Source organism: Trachypithecus francoisi, unplaced genomic scaffold (assembly GCF_009764315.1).
Source record: "Trachypithecus francoisi isolate TF-2019V2 unplaced genomic scaffold, Tfra_2.0 Lachesis_group21, whole genome shotgun sequence".
Lineage (NCBI taxonomy): Eukaryota > Metazoa > Chordata > Mammalia > Primates > Cercopithecidae > Trachypithecus > Trachypithecus francoisi.
In genome coordinates, this window is record NW_022681467.1 from 60,011,174 (window position 1) to 60,026,055 (window position 14,882).

General features: G+C 55.9%; 1 protein-coding gene across 2 annotated transcripts in view; it reads left to right on the forward strand.

The window, feature by feature from the left end:
• Positions 1 to 14,882, forward strand: part of MYT1 (myelin transcription factor 1) — a 114,651-nt gene that overhangs the window by 22,435 nt on the left and 77,334 nt on the right. The window contains exons 1-2 of one of the 2 annotated variants that reach the window (XM_033187072.1): positions 3,614 to 4,587; positions 4,668 to 4,880. The gene's annotated coding sequence lies outside the window, so the exon portion shown is untranslated. Of the gene's footprint in view, positions 1 to 3,613; positions 4,588 to 4,667; positions 4,881 to 14,882 lie in introns of those variants that run through there. The other variant, XM_033187071.1, reaches the window with a different exon arrangement.

Below are 14,882 nucleotides of genomic sequence, written 5' to 3' on the forward strand. Positions count from 1 at the left end.
GGAAACTTCAGGGCCCATCATGGTGGCCCAAGCACACGAAGGTGTCTGCGCTCTGTGTCCTCGCTGAGCAGTGCAAGTCAGGGCCCAGGGGCTCCTCTGAGGAGGGGAAGCCAAGGGTGTCCACAAAAAGAGTCAAACTCTGTAAAGTATTTGAAGAGATTTATCCTGAACCAAATATGAGTGACCATGGCCCGTGACGCTGCCTCAGGAGGTCCTGGTGGCCTGTGTCCGAGGTGGTCGGGACACAGTCTGGTTTTATACATTTGAAGGGTGACATGAGACATCAGTCAATATCTACGTTGTACATTAATCAATATGTACAAGATGTACATTGGTTTCGGCCGGGCGCGGTGGCTCAAGCCTGTAATCCCAGCACTTTGGGAGGCCGAGATGGGCGGATCACGAGGTCAGGAGATCAAGACCATCCTGGCTAACACGGTGAAACCCCATCTCTACTAAAAATACAAAAACCTAGCCGGGCGAGGTGGCGGCGCCTGTAGTCCCAGCTACTCGGGAGGCTGAGGCAGGAGAATGGCGTAAACCCGGGAGGCGGAGCTTGCAGTGAGCTGAGATCCGGCCACTGCACTCCAGTCCGGGCGACAGAGCGAGACTCCGCCTCAAAAAAAAAAAAAAAAAAAAAAAGATGTACATTGGTTTCATCTGGAAAGGCAGGACAACTCAGTGTGGGCTTCCAGGCCATAGGGAGGTCAGAGACAAACAGTTGCAATCTTTTAGGTCTTCGAACAGCGTTTCACTGAACACACAATTTCCATGTGAGGCAGGTAGAGAAATAGTCACTTATGACTCAGTGAATCTGCATTTTTACATAAATAGGGCAGAGGAAGCCATCAGTTCTGCATTTGTCTCAGAGGGGCAGTGGGATGACTTTGATGCCTTCTGCCTGCCCATTGTTGCGCACCTGCGAAGGTAAGCTATCAATTTACGTTGCCAGGGTGAAATTCAACAGAACTGTTTTAGGGCAAAGATCTTGAAGCCCAAGAAGAGTTTCTTTGTGGGGAAATTGTGAGGGAGGATGTAGCCTTCCAAATTATCTTTGTCACTATCTTACTCAGGAATAAAATGGGAGGCAGGTTGGCCTGACATACTCTGGCTTAGTGATTTTAGGGTCCTGAAATTTATTTTCCTTTCCCAAGTACTTTTTACAATGTAGCAGGCTTCAGACTTGGAGATCTCACAACCCCAAGTAACATTCCATTAGAAACCACGGGACCGGTCACACAGCTGCTGTGGACTACAAGCTCCAGTCACTGGCAGCTCAAAGTAGAAAGTGTCAGACACCCCCCACCTCGGGGGACCTCTGTTTCAGATCTCAGGTAACTCTTCACCTTGAAGACATTCAGCTTAATCAAAATCTCTTTTCTGACCCTTTGTGCCAGCCTTCCTGGGCGGGGGGCTCCCCAGAGAAGTGGCTACTTCTTGTCCCCTACCTCCCCAGCTCCACTGAGGGCTTCTAAACAAACACAGGATGAGATGAGAGGAAGGTGGCCACCAGAACGGTGCTTAAAGGCCAGGACGTTCTCTCCCTGATGTATGCCGTTCCCATTACAGGTACTCACTTCCTGATGAAGCAATTTCCTATATAATGGCCCCACATGGCAGGCTAACTGTGGAAAACCACCAAATAGAGGCAGAGATATAAAGACACTTTGGATCATCATTTGCAGAAGGCAAAATAGCTGCAGGCAGCTTGTGGTTGAGACACTCACTGATGGTACTGGCCAGGCCATGCTGGGGGAGGCACAGAAAGCATCCACAGACACAGCTCATGGGGGTGCAGCGTGGAGAACTCCAACCAGCCAAGGAGCCCAGGCAGTCCTCCGAGGAATGATGCTTGACCTGAGACTTTCCCCTTAGTCATGGTCAAAGTGAGGGTGTCCCTGCTGGAGCCAGCCCTGCAAAGGCCCAAGGGAGCTGGGACCTTGGAGTCTGGGGATTGCATAAAGCCCATTTTGAGGAAGCTTTCTTTGTTTGAGGAGGGGGTTGTAGGGCAGCATCATGGACCCTGGGTTGAGAAGGAGGTGGAGACCAGCGGGGTGAGGGGCTCCACCTTGGCTCAACTCCGTAGATGGCAGCCGATGGGGGCTGGTCTAGAGGGCTCTCTCCTAGGTGAGGGGCTAGACCTGAAGCTCTTGTGCTTCCTCAGCCCGAGTCCCCTTCATGGGGGCAGGAATGGTGCATTCATAGATGTGCGTGCACACACAGAGACATGTACATTTGTACACAGACATGCACACAGAAATGTGCATGCATAGGCCCACACAACAGGCAGGCAAATGCACACAGATGTGTACACGGAGATGCACGCACACATGCACACACGTGTACACGGAGATGCACGCACACATGCACACACAGGTGTGAACACAGATGCACACACACATGCACACACGTGAACACAGAGATGCACGCACACATGCACACACATGTGAACACAGATGCACACACATGCACACACAGGTGTGAACACAGATGCACGCACACATACACACACGTGTACACAGAGATGCACACACACATGCACACATGTGAACACAGAGATGCACGCACACATGCACACATGTGTACACAGAGATGCACGCACACATGCACACACATGTGAACACAGATGCACATACACATGCACACACGTGTGAACACAGATGCACGCACACATGCACACAGATGTGTACACAGATGCATGCACACATGCACACGTGTGAACAGAGATGCACGCACACATGCACACGTGTGAACACAGAGATGCATGTACACATGCACACACGTGTGAACACAGATGCATGCACACATGCACACAGATGTGTACACAGATATGCACACATACATGCACACACATGTGAACACAGATGCATGCACACATGCACACAGATGTGTACACAGAGATGCACGCACACATGCACACACGTGTGAACAGAGATGCACGCACACATGCACACAGGTGTGTACACAGATGCATGAACACATGCACACAGATGTGTACACAGATGCACACACATGCACACACATGTGAACACAGATGCACATACACATGCACACACGTGTGAACACAGAGATGCACGCACACATGCACACACAGGTGTGTAACAGATGCACGAACACATGCACACAGATGTGTACACAGAGATGCACACACACATGCACACACATGTGAACACAGAGATGCACGCACACATGCACACAGGTGTGAACACAGAGATGCACGCACACATGCACACACAGGTGTGAACACAGAGATGCACGTACACATGCACACAGGTGTGAACACAGATGCACACACATGCATACAGAAATGGGCACGCACATGCACACAGATGTACACACATGGATGTTCACACACATACACATGCACGCAAACACAACCCCTCTGTGCAGCTCTACTGTCTGCCTCAGGTTGGGGCCATGCTGGGTGAAGCTGTCATTTCTCCCTGTCTCTAAGTTCCTGCCTTGAGGCTATGAAGACAAGGGGACATGAACGGCTCTCTGAAGGCAGAAGACCTGGGTTCAAATATTGACTCTTCTCTGGGCCTCGGGTTTCTGGTCTGTAGACTAGGATATTGGAATGTTACTCACGTTACTGGAGGGATGAGGGCCCTAAAGCAGCAGCTTGGAACTGGTGCATGGTAAGTTGTGGGAGTGGAGGACTGTGGGGAAAGGACAGGCCTTCCCTAGGTGAGGCGCTACTACTGTGGAGAGTGGTCTAGTTTCCTCTCTGCCCCTACGAGCATCCAGGGGAAGAAGCTGGTGGTCAATGATGGGCACACTAGTCCTCAGGTCCTAAGACACTGGAGTGTCTGGATGACCAGTGTGACCTCTCAGAGAAGAGGTGCACACCCAGGGGTCTGGCTATGGGAAGGGGAGGGTGTCAGTACAGGAACTGCAGGGACTAGGCCAGGCTGGGTGCACAGAGGCAAGGACAGGGTCGTGAGGCTGGTACTTGATGAGAAAAGCTCAGTCTAGATATCTGGGCCAGGCCCCAAGGAGAGTAGGGGTCAGGCCTTCATGGTTGGTGTTGGAGAGCCCTGAACAGGATATGACTTGGCCTTCCCTGTGGAGAACTCGGGGGACTAGCTGGAGCATTCAGGTATTTAAGGAACAATGTCAGTGTGCCAGGAACTCTTGGGGAGCTTACATCCCAGTGGAAGAGAGAGTTCACCTCTTTGAGCTTTCTGGCAAAGTCAAGGATGCTAAGTGCTGTGTCAGGGCCCTCCAAAGGTCCTGATGTGAGTAGGACTTGGAGGAGGTCAGTCAGGACCAGCCTTGTTGTGGGTGTTGAAACACAGGAGTATCTGTGTGGAGGAAGCCTGGGGGAGCGGGGCGCAGGGGAGCACGAGGTCCTCAAGGTTCTCAGTGGTTGCATCAGGAGTGCCCAGGTCATCTTGTCCTGGGCAGAGGATGGGTTTAGAAGAGAACGTCGGCTGTGTATCCTTTGTATCTTCCAGAGGTACACAGCCTTCCAACCGCAGGACAATATGTGGGAGTGCGTTTGGCTCCTGAGTTCCCCTAGCTCCTTTGTCCACAGGATGCTCTTGGCTGCCAGGAGGTTCCCACTCCTCATCTTTCCAGGCCCAGGTCAGAGGCACTGAAGTCAGAAACAGAGGTGGCAATTTCAACCTAAAAGCACAAATTACAGATAAGTCTCCCTCCTGCAGGTTTCCAATTGCAACGGACTTTTGTGTGGCACTAGAAGAAACCAGCTTTTGCAAGCATGGGGCTGATGAACACTTTTGCACAAAGGGAGACGGCGGAGTAGCAGGAGTTTGCAAGCTGCTTCATTAACTTGGAGCCAGTGGAACGTCTGGGATCTTCTGTGACTTGGAAACCGGTGGCAGAATGTTCCCACATTTCTGGTCCTCTTCAGTCAGGTAGGTTGAGGGGCGCCCAAGACAAGCTTGTGGCTGCAGTGAGGGTGCAGGATGGGTACACATCTCGGTGGTCCAACTGGGTGTCAGCTACCTTGAATCTGACCCAAGGGCTTTGTGTGGTCTCAGGGCTTGTGTGTGTTTGGTCCCCTGTGTACCTGGTGTGCACACATTGCCTGTCATGTGGATCTCTGTTGGAAGCTCTTACCCTTCGGTTCTTCATGTGGTGCTGTGGGACATCTGGTGGTTTTGAGCCTCCAAGTCCGTGTTGGCTGCTGCAGGTCGGGGCCTGGGACTTTGTGTACCAGTGACATGGCTCTACTGGGACCCCATTCCTGACTCAGCCATGCTGTCACGGACCTCAGAAAAGATCTATCATTTCTTTGAGCCTGTAAAACAAGTAAATTCAATCTTCCTGTGAGGTGCAGTGATGATTCACCGGAACCATCGTGGTGTGTGAGGGGTGCTTGCTGGGGCTCTTCCTCCTGCCGGGACCGCCAGGCGGGACAGCTTCCTGCAGACTCAGTGGGTCCAAGGCAGGGTTTCCAAGGAGACTTTGCAGCTGGATGAGAGGAGGCGTCAGCGCACCTGCTTCATACGGTGACTGATGTGCCCGGGCCCAGGCAGGTCCATGCTCCAAGCACCCTATTCCTCAGGTGGGACACCTCCACCTTCTTTTTTTTTTGAGATTGAGTCTCACTCTGTCGTCCAGGCTGCAGTGCAGTGGCGGGATCTCAGCTCACTGCAGCCTCTGCCTCCCGGGTTCAAGCAATCCCCCTGCCTCAGCCTCCCGAGTAGCTGGGACTACAGGCGTGCACTGCCACTTCCTAATTTTTATATTATTAGTAGATACAGGGTTTCACCACGTTTGCCAGGATGGTCTTGAACTCCTGACCTTGTGATCCGCCTGCCTCAGCCTCCCAAAGTGCGGGATTACAGGCGTGAGCCACTGCGCCCGGCCTGACAGCCCCTTCTTTAGGCTGGTGCCTCGGGCTCCCAGGCTCGGGGTGGGGCTCACACCCCTCCTCTCGTGATCTTGCTTATCCCTTGGGGGAGGGGCCTGTGGCCCCCCAACCTGAAGCACACAGCTGTCACCCAGGTCACCTCTGTCCTTCTCCCGGCACCCTATGTGCTCTGGCCTGGGCAGCCCCCTCCCCCTGCGCCCTTGGTGGCATTTGCATACAGGTGCCCTTGCAGCTGAAGTGTTGGGGTGGGGCCGGCAAACCCACAGCCGGAGGGCCAGTGGCTCTTGGCACAGGTGGTGGGACAATGGCCACTCAGAACATGGCTTCGCTCCCCTGCCACCTCCTCGGGGCTCACACCTTGCTCCTGAATTCGTAGGGGGAGGTGGGCTATGGTGTTTGGGACCTCCAGGGTGTCCTTGCTCTGCCATTAACTTTCCCTGGAAACTTGCTGAGTTTAGTCATTGTCTGAGCCTTAGTTCCTGGTCATAACTGGGGCTCTGCAGGGCTTGGGGACTCGTGTAAGGAGGAACTGATGGCCTGTGTGCTGGCAGAGGAGGTGGTGTCATCCCGGCGGGTCTCTGCACATCCACTGCACACACACTGCATGTGTGTATGTGTGGTGTGTGTGTTTATGTAGTGTGTTTGTGTCTGTGTATATGTGTGTGATGTGTATATGGTGTGTATGTGTGTTTGTGTTGTGTGTATGTGTGTAGTGTGTTTGTGAGGTGTGTGTGTATTTGTGTGTCTATGTGTGTGTGGTGTGTATATGGTGTGTATGTCTGTGTGTGGTGTGTGTGTCTGTGGGTCTGTGGGGTCTGTTTGATGTATGTAGTGTGCGTGTATTTGTGTGTCTATGTGTGTGTGTGGTGTCTATATGGTGTGTATGTCTGTGTGTGTTGTGTGTGTGTCTGCGTGTGTGGCGTGTGTGTGGGGTCTGTTGTGTGTATGTGGTATGTGTGTATATGTGTGTGGTGTGTATATGGTGTGTATGTCTGTGTCTGTGTGTGTTGTGTGTGTTGGTGTGTGTGTGTAGGGTCTGTTGTGTGTGGTAGGGGTGGAAGGGCCTCCTGGGGCTCTTGGATTTGGAGGGCCCACGCTGCTCTGGCCTGGGAAGGTGGGGTTATCTGGAGGGGATATTAGGCTGGGGTCACAGGGAAGGTTCTGGGGCTCTAGGCAGAGCTCCTGGGCCTGGCCAGGTACAGGCACGTGGACTAGTTGGGCAGTCCCAGGCTGACTTCCAGGCTCCATGGCCCGTGTTCCCTGTTGTCCTGCTGGGTGTGCCCTTTAGGCACCTGCCCAGGGTCCCCTCTGCCGTCCCAGCTGCCCCCACACTGTGTGCCCCGGCTCTGCCGTCCTGGCTGCCCTCACACTGTGTGCCCTGGTTCTGCTCCTGGACCCCACACTATGTGCCCCGGCTCTGCCGTCCCATCTGCCCCCACACTGTGTGCCCCGGCTCTGCTTTTGGACTTCCGTATGCCTTCTGCTCGCTCCAGGGCAGAAACCTCCTGTCCTGGCTCTGCCTCCCTTTGAAGCCTAGCAGGGACTCCTCCGGCCCTGGGTCTGTCCCTCCTGGGCTCTCATTTGAGGAAGGCATCAGTGAGGCCCTTCTTTGGCTCAGATCCAGCCTTTGGTGCCAGACGGTCCAGGGCGTCAGTCCCAGCTTTGTCTGGGAGCTGTGGGCCCTTGACCCTTCTGAGCCCACCTACAAGTTGGGAACAACACTGTGGACCCTCAGGGAACTAAAGGATGAAACTGCCCTGTGGCTGGCACCAATGGGAGCATCCTCATTCCTCCTCCTCAGGGGCTGGACCCATGGCTTGAGTGGCAGTGGGGACATCTAGCCTGGCTTCCTCAGTGGGGTTTGGCCAGCCTGGCTTCCTCAGTGGGGTTTGGTCATAGAGGTGCTCAGGGTGTGCTTGTTGGAATGATGGGGGAGCTGGCTCCAGGGTCTGTCTCCTAGACCCTGTCCAGGGCTCCAGCTGCCCCTTCCCTCTCTGCGCTCCCAGCTGGGATGGGAGAGCCTTGGGCACAGGCTCTAGAGCCCCTGTGGTTGGCTCCCACCCCTCCCCCAGAGTGACGCACGTGAGGATGAGGGCTTCTTCACTCAGGAAGTCGTCCTGTCATCCCAGAGTGTGGTGTTGGCCTCGAACTGGCTCTTGATCTCCAGTGTGGGGCATGGCTGGAACCACCCCGCGGTCAGTGTGTCTCGGGCTCCAGGTTAGGCATCTTGGGACAGAGACTGGGCAGGGGGTATTTCTCCGGACATGGCTAGGCCAGCATGGCTGTCGTCCTTGGACATCAGTCAGCAACTGGCCAGTGCCTACCTGTTCCGCCAAGCTCCATTCTTGGGAATGCAGGGCCCGGACATTCAGTCCAGGGTCTTTCCCTCCTGGGGCTCTGCTGGGGGTACCCCTCCCCATGAGCCCATTTTGACATTTGTGGGCCTTGCTCTCTGTCTGCTAATGAGTGATCTTCACCAGTCCAGCCTGCCATGGCAACCGCCTGCAGTCTCGCTCTCTGTCCAGGCACCCGGTAGCTTTATCTCCGAGGCCATCTGTTCTGGGAGCACAATTCCAAAGCCATTTAAACAGAGCCTGGAGCAGGGCAAGGCACTGGGCCCTCTGTCCTCACACGTGTGTGGACACACACTCAGGCACACACACGCACATGCAGATGTGGTGTGACCCCTGCAAGGTGGAAGGCGATGACAGGGACAGTCAGGGCGTCCCACTGGCTTCTCCCTTTTCCTACTGTCCCCAAGCCGGTTCCTGGGCACCCTGGTGGTCGGCCAGTCTGTGTCCTCCTCTCTTTCTCTGTATTCCTCACCTCTCTGTCCATCTGTTTGCCGGCCTGGTTTCTGCCTCACCTCTCTGCCTTTGTCTTACCTCTTTCCCCACGTCCTTTGTCTCCTTTCCTGCCTCTGTCTGTGTCCATCTCTGTGTTTAATCCCCTTGATCCTGGTCTCTGGGCCCCCTCCCTGGCCATTGCCTCTATTTCTTTGGCCTTTGTCTCCACCTTTTTTCTTTCCTACTGGCTCAGCTGCTTTTTGCCTTTGGCTGTCGTTCTGTGCTGGTAGGACCAGGGCATCAGGGGGTTTCTACCCCTGCCTCACCCTCTTGGATGCTCCTAGAACAGTCAGGCAGGGGCCTGTCCCTCACTGTTCTCCTGGTCCACTCTGGGCACACCTATCTCTCATCCCCACTTTCTTCCACCTCAGGGTGGCCAGGTCATGAGGCGGGCGGGCAGGGGGACGGGGGGACTTTCTCATACTGCTCTTAGCTTCCTGGGCCCAGTGCCCAGGGCAGCGCCTTCAGCCTGAGCTTCTTACTCTCCAAGTCCTTCACTCTGAGCTCCTCCCTCTGAGCCCAGTCCTGCTGTTCATTGAATGTGCTTCCCTTTCCTGCCATGCGGACTTCACTCATGCTGTGCCCTCACCTAACACTCCTTCCTGGTCAGGCCTCCCGTCAGGACCTTGTGTCCCTCTCTCCACAGGACTGGGCAGGTGCAGTGTCCTGGGCTCAGCATGGAGCCTCCTGGCTTCCCCCAACCACGCATGGTTGAGCTTACAGCCTTGTTCAGCTGCCCCTGCCCGCAGGGGCAGAGAGGCTCAGAGAGCCCTCTGAGCTCTGCAGAGCTTTGACACCAGTCTGACTTGCAGGGGGATGGAAAGGAAGCCGCTTGGCAACTGCTTCCAGTTCTTCCTGAGGTTGGCCTAGGTTGCTGCTGCTGCAGGGAGCTGCTTGCCTTCTCCTGCTGGTGCCCCCAGCCCTCAGCTGTCTCTCCTCTGTCTTTCCTCTGTCCCCGCATCCTTTGTCTCCTGGGCTGGACTGTTGCTGAGGCTGCTGTGAGATGCACAGACCCCCAGGACCCTTGGGCTGGCCCCCTCAGAGGCTTGAGGGCCTGGTGACCTGGGTCCTCTGAGCAGCTTCTGTCCTCCAGGTCACTCTGCTGTTTCAGCCAGCATCCACACAGCCCAGCCAACCCACTAGGATGCCTCCTTCCAAGGTCATGGCCCTGGGTCAGGGCAGAGCAGGCAGAGGAGCCGTATGGACAGACCAGAGGGGCTTCAGAGGTGCGCATGTATTGGGGGCCCTACTAAAGCAGAAACCAGTACCAGCCCAGACAGCGATGACCAGCAGCCTGTGACCTCTGGAGTCCGGGATGTGTCCAGCAGGCAGGACCCCTGCTCTGGCTCAGCATCACTGCAGTCCAGGTGGCGCTGAGTGCTGGGAACCCAGCTATGGTGGGTGATGTCTGGTGTTCCCTTGGGTCAGCTGTAGCCTGGCTTCCTGTCGAGGGCAGGGAGGTACAGTGGTTACATGCAGCCCTGAGGGAGACTGAGGTATTGCAACCTTCAATAGCCAGAGCTGCATCCCACACACGGGACTGGACTCTCCCAGTTGTGGGGTGAGGCTGAGATGCCTGGCCTATGGCAAATGCCCCTCAAACCCTAATGCATCTGGTCAACCTGGTGAGTTCTGACTCAGTCTGGCCAGGTTCCCCTGGCGCTGGCCCCGAGTGTGTGTTGAGTTGGGGTGGGGGGGCTAAAGGGCCTTTCTCGGGCAGACCTTCAGAGAGGAGCACTGGCTCTGTCTCTCCTGATTCTGAACATGTCCAAGTCGTTTCATCACGTAATGGATTACCAGGCTGGTTTGTTCTACCAAAAGGCAGCAGCACAAACTTTTCCTGGATTTCTCACCATTGTTCCTTTAAATAATCAATCTTAATTAATTCCATCTGAGGAACGTATTTTCCCCAAGGGTAGTCCCAATCAGTTGGAGCAAGTTGGGACTGCAAACCCCATTTGATAGCTGTGGTGTTGGGAGGGCCCACCTGGCTACTTCGAGGGGTGTCTCCGTGATGGGCGGGCGGAGGGATCAGCACCAACCCCTGCCAGCACTTTCTGACCTTTCTGTTGCCCTCATTTGATAGATCGGGAAACTGAGTCACAGAAAGGTTTGGCAACCTGCCCCAGGTCACTTCCCCTGTCTAAGCACAGACATCATTGTGGACGAGGAGAAGAGGCAGAACTCAGAGGGGAAAACCACTCTTTCACACAGCAACTGCTGCTGCCACCTGTTCCCACCTGCCCCTGTCCCCACCTGTCCCTGTCCTCAACCTGCCCCACCTGTCCCTGTCCCCACCTGCCCCACCTCTCCCTGTCCTCACCTGCTCCACCTGCCCCTGCCCCCACCTGCCCCTGTCCCCACCTGTCCCTGTCCCCAACCTGCCCCACCTGTTCCTGTCCCCACCTTTCCCTATCCCCACCTGTCTTTGTCTCCACCTGCTCCTGTCCCCACCTGCCCTACCTGCCCCTGTCCTCACCTGTCCCACTTGCCCCTGTCCCTCACCTGCCCAACTTGCCTGTGTCCCCCGCCTGCCCCTCTGGTCCCTGCCACCACCTGCCCCACCTACCCCCTTCCCCCACCTGCCCCACCTGCCCCTGTCCTCACCTGCCCCACCTGTCCCTGTCCCCACCTGCCCAACCTGTCCGTGTCCCCCACCTGCCCCACTGGTCCCTGCCACCACCTGCCCCACCTGCCCCCTGTCTCTCTTCTACCTTCCTGCCACCGCCTCCCTCCCCTCCCCCGCACTTGCTCCACCTGTCTCTCTACCGCCATATGCCCCTCCTGGCCCCACCTGTCCCACCTGTCTCCCCTGCCCCCAACCTGCCCCTCTTTTAACCCCCACGTCCCCCCTCCCCTGCCTACCTCCACCTGCCCCACCTGTCTCCCCACCCCTACCTGCCCCTCCTGGCCTCTCACCTGTCCCACCTGCACCCACCTGCTCCCTCCTGCTTCCCCTGCACGCTCACCAGCCTCTGAGCACATTCACCCCCTCACTGTTCTCTCCTCTAAACAAGATGACTCACCGTTTATTTCCAGCCCAATTGCTGCCACTGCCGTGAGCCTCAGCCTCCATACTGTCACCCTTGTTGACAGTGTCACCTGGTGACTAACAGGCGCTCAGACATCCCAGCAGAGCCAGCAATTCCCACAAATCTGCCCTTCTTCGGCCTCTCCCTCGGGGGTGCTGCCGCTCACCTCATGGCTCTGGTCAGCCCTGGAGTCTCCTGTGGTCTCTGTCCCGACCTCACCCAGACCCTCAGCAACCCGACTCATTCCTTGAGGGGTGTCCCAATTCAAGTGCAATTCATTGCTTCTCTTGGGACACCCTTTACCATCTATTGCCACCCAGTAGCGCTCACCACAGGCCTCACTGAATATGTAAATGTTAAACGTTTTGCTCTTGGCCACCCAGCTGGGAGGGGCCGGTCAGGGGTCAGTCCAGATCCGCCTCCTTCAAAGGTGTGAACCCTCCATACTTCGGGTCTCCCCCTCAATGCTGCCCTGGATGGAAGAGACTAGCCTGGACTTGGCCACGTGTTGGGAGAAAGAAGCCAGCATCACCTGGGCCTCCACCTGTCCCCTGCAGGGATAGGCACCTGCAGCACCTGAGGACGAGGAGGTGACCCTGAGCTGCCTGGGTGGTGGAAGCTTCCCTCGGCGTCAGGGAAAGCCCAGAGGACAGCCAGGCTCGACGCTGTGGCCAAGTTCATCGTTTCAAAGGGCCCCTGTGGGCCGTTAAAGGTTGTGGACCCAGAGTCTGAGGGCCTAGGAATCATTTCGGAAGAGGCCTCTGCAGTGCGCACCTTCACTCCCATCCACACACCTGCCCTTCCCTTCCCCGTGGCTCTGGCCGCTGGGAGATCCAGGTCCCTCTGGGCAGCCCTCTCTCCCTGCTCTTTCCTTCCTGCTCACCCCAGCCTCTGCCTGCAGGGCCTGAGGTTGTCCAGGGAGTCTTGACTTCTACAGTGCCCCTCCCCCGGCACCTCCCACCATAGCTTCTTCCTGGCACCTGGTGGTGGGGAGTCAACCACGGCAGCTGAGGGCCCTCAGGGGCCTGCCCTCTCGACAGCCAATGATTGGGTTGTGGGGAGCCAGACCTGACCCCACTCACCCATCCTGGCTGGTTCCCCACCAGGTTTCATTCTGGACCTGGTCTGACAGTCCCACCCGAGAGAGGAAGTGGGGGAAGGGAGGCATCTTCAGGAAGGGCCCCTCCCCTCCCTCACTGTGAGTCTATTACTGTGTGGGAAGCCCTGTGTCTCTGCCTCTCCTCACTCCCCTTCCCTAGCCCTGCGGGGTAGGGGGAGAGATTGTCTGGGGCCTGAGCCCATTGTGTGGAGAAGAGTCTCATTGGCAGGCAGCCGGGGTATCAATTTGTGATTATCTGCTCCCTGGTCTTGATTGGCTGGATGCAGTGGGGTCTCCCCAGGGCCCCGGGACACAAGTTTGTGCAGCAACTTTTTCCAGCATGAAGTGACGTGTGTTCCCAGAGAGAAGGTGCACCTCCCGGCCAGGATGACACTCTGCGGGATCTTCCTGGGTGCGTACCACCCCCAGCCCCTTGCATCCCTCCTTGGTCTGTTCACAAGTTTCTGCGAAGATGCCAAAGGGACTAATTAGCTGTGTGTGTCCCCCCATCAGTGCTCAGTGCTCTTTTCTGGGCAGCCGAGGAGGTGACAGACATGCTCCCTCCTGAACAATGGCCAGGGCCCCTGGGGAAACTGCCACCTCCTCTTCTAGCGGGTCCTGTGGCTTGCAGAAGTGCTGACGGCAGAGCCCTGTGAACGCTGCCCTGCAGAAGGTTGGAGGTTGGAGAGTGGTGGGCAGGGTGTGTGCAGAGGCCATCCGGGCCTTCTTTCTTGATTTACCTGCCCAGATCTGCCTAGCAGGCCATATAGCTGGTGGGTGTCAGGAGCCCTTGGCCTGGCAGCAAGGCGCTGTGAGAAGGCGGGCAGAGAGAATTTGTGTGTGGCAGATGTCCCCTGGGACTTCACTGTAGCTAAGGGGCTTTGGCCGGGGCTGCTGCTGCTCGTGTCCTCATCACACTCAAAGTTGCTGTGCGTGAGTGCAGGTGTGTGAGTGTGCATGTGTGTGTGAGGGTCTTACAAACTGGATGCCCAACGTTTGTGAGTGTCTGCGTGAGTGTGAGACAGAAACACAAAGTCAGCCCTGAGTGTGGCGGAGAGTGGATCCCGGTTTTGTTTGCTCCATCTGCCAGGGCCGGCCTGGGGCAGCACCCCCGCCCTCAGCTGTTCTATACAATATTAATGCTCACCATCTCGGCCTCACACAACGGCCCTAATTGTCGTCTGCAGCATTAAGGCAGGCGCCCATCTGCGGGGAAGCTTTCAGAAGGAAACAAGAAAACCCTCACCCCCAGCTGGTCACCGGAGAAGGTGGTGCCAATTACAGATGCAGAAAGTTTAGACCAAAATTACTTGAAAGAGTTTTTATGAAGCAAATGAACTGACACTTGGAATGTCTGTGTGCAGATTTGCACAAGTAATTACACTTTATTTGAAATGATCTTACCAGCTAAGCGATCATTAAGCCTGCTCCCCCACTCACACAAAGCACTTTCTCAGTGAGTGCGGCCGCGGCGCAAGTTTGGTTTTGCAAATCTCCCCTTTCCCTCCCCGTGTGGAGTCTGAGGACCCCCCAATCAGACAGGAGTTATTTCCTGGTGGATCTTTCCAAACATGTATGGAAAAGTCACATGTGAGTTTCCCACAGGTTTTTATGAAATAAAACCCAGAGGAACTAACCCCATGCTTAGTTATGGAAGAAAAAATATGATTTCAAAAAGTCCTGACAAATTTTCACCCTCTCCAAGAAAATAAGTTTAAGACTGTACCTTGCTGTTGTCACTTACAAGCAGGGGTCTGCTGGGGTTTGGAATTCTCTGTCTCAGCCCGGAGCCCCGAGTTTGGCGATGGCTGAAAACTGGTGCGAGCTCAGAAGCTTCCCTGTGCGGAGAACAAAGACGGAGGCGCTCTGGGGGGAGAGCGCTGTCCGAAGTGCTGATCAGCCTTCGGATCCACCCACCGCTCAGGCTCCCTCCCAGGCGCTGAAGGGCGGCGGCCCCTTTTCGGCGCTGCTCTTTCCCCGGACTCCTTTGTTCTGACGTGTCAGGTAAAGAGCGCGAACCTTTACTCATCACAACTCCTCTTCTGAACTGCTCATGCCACTTT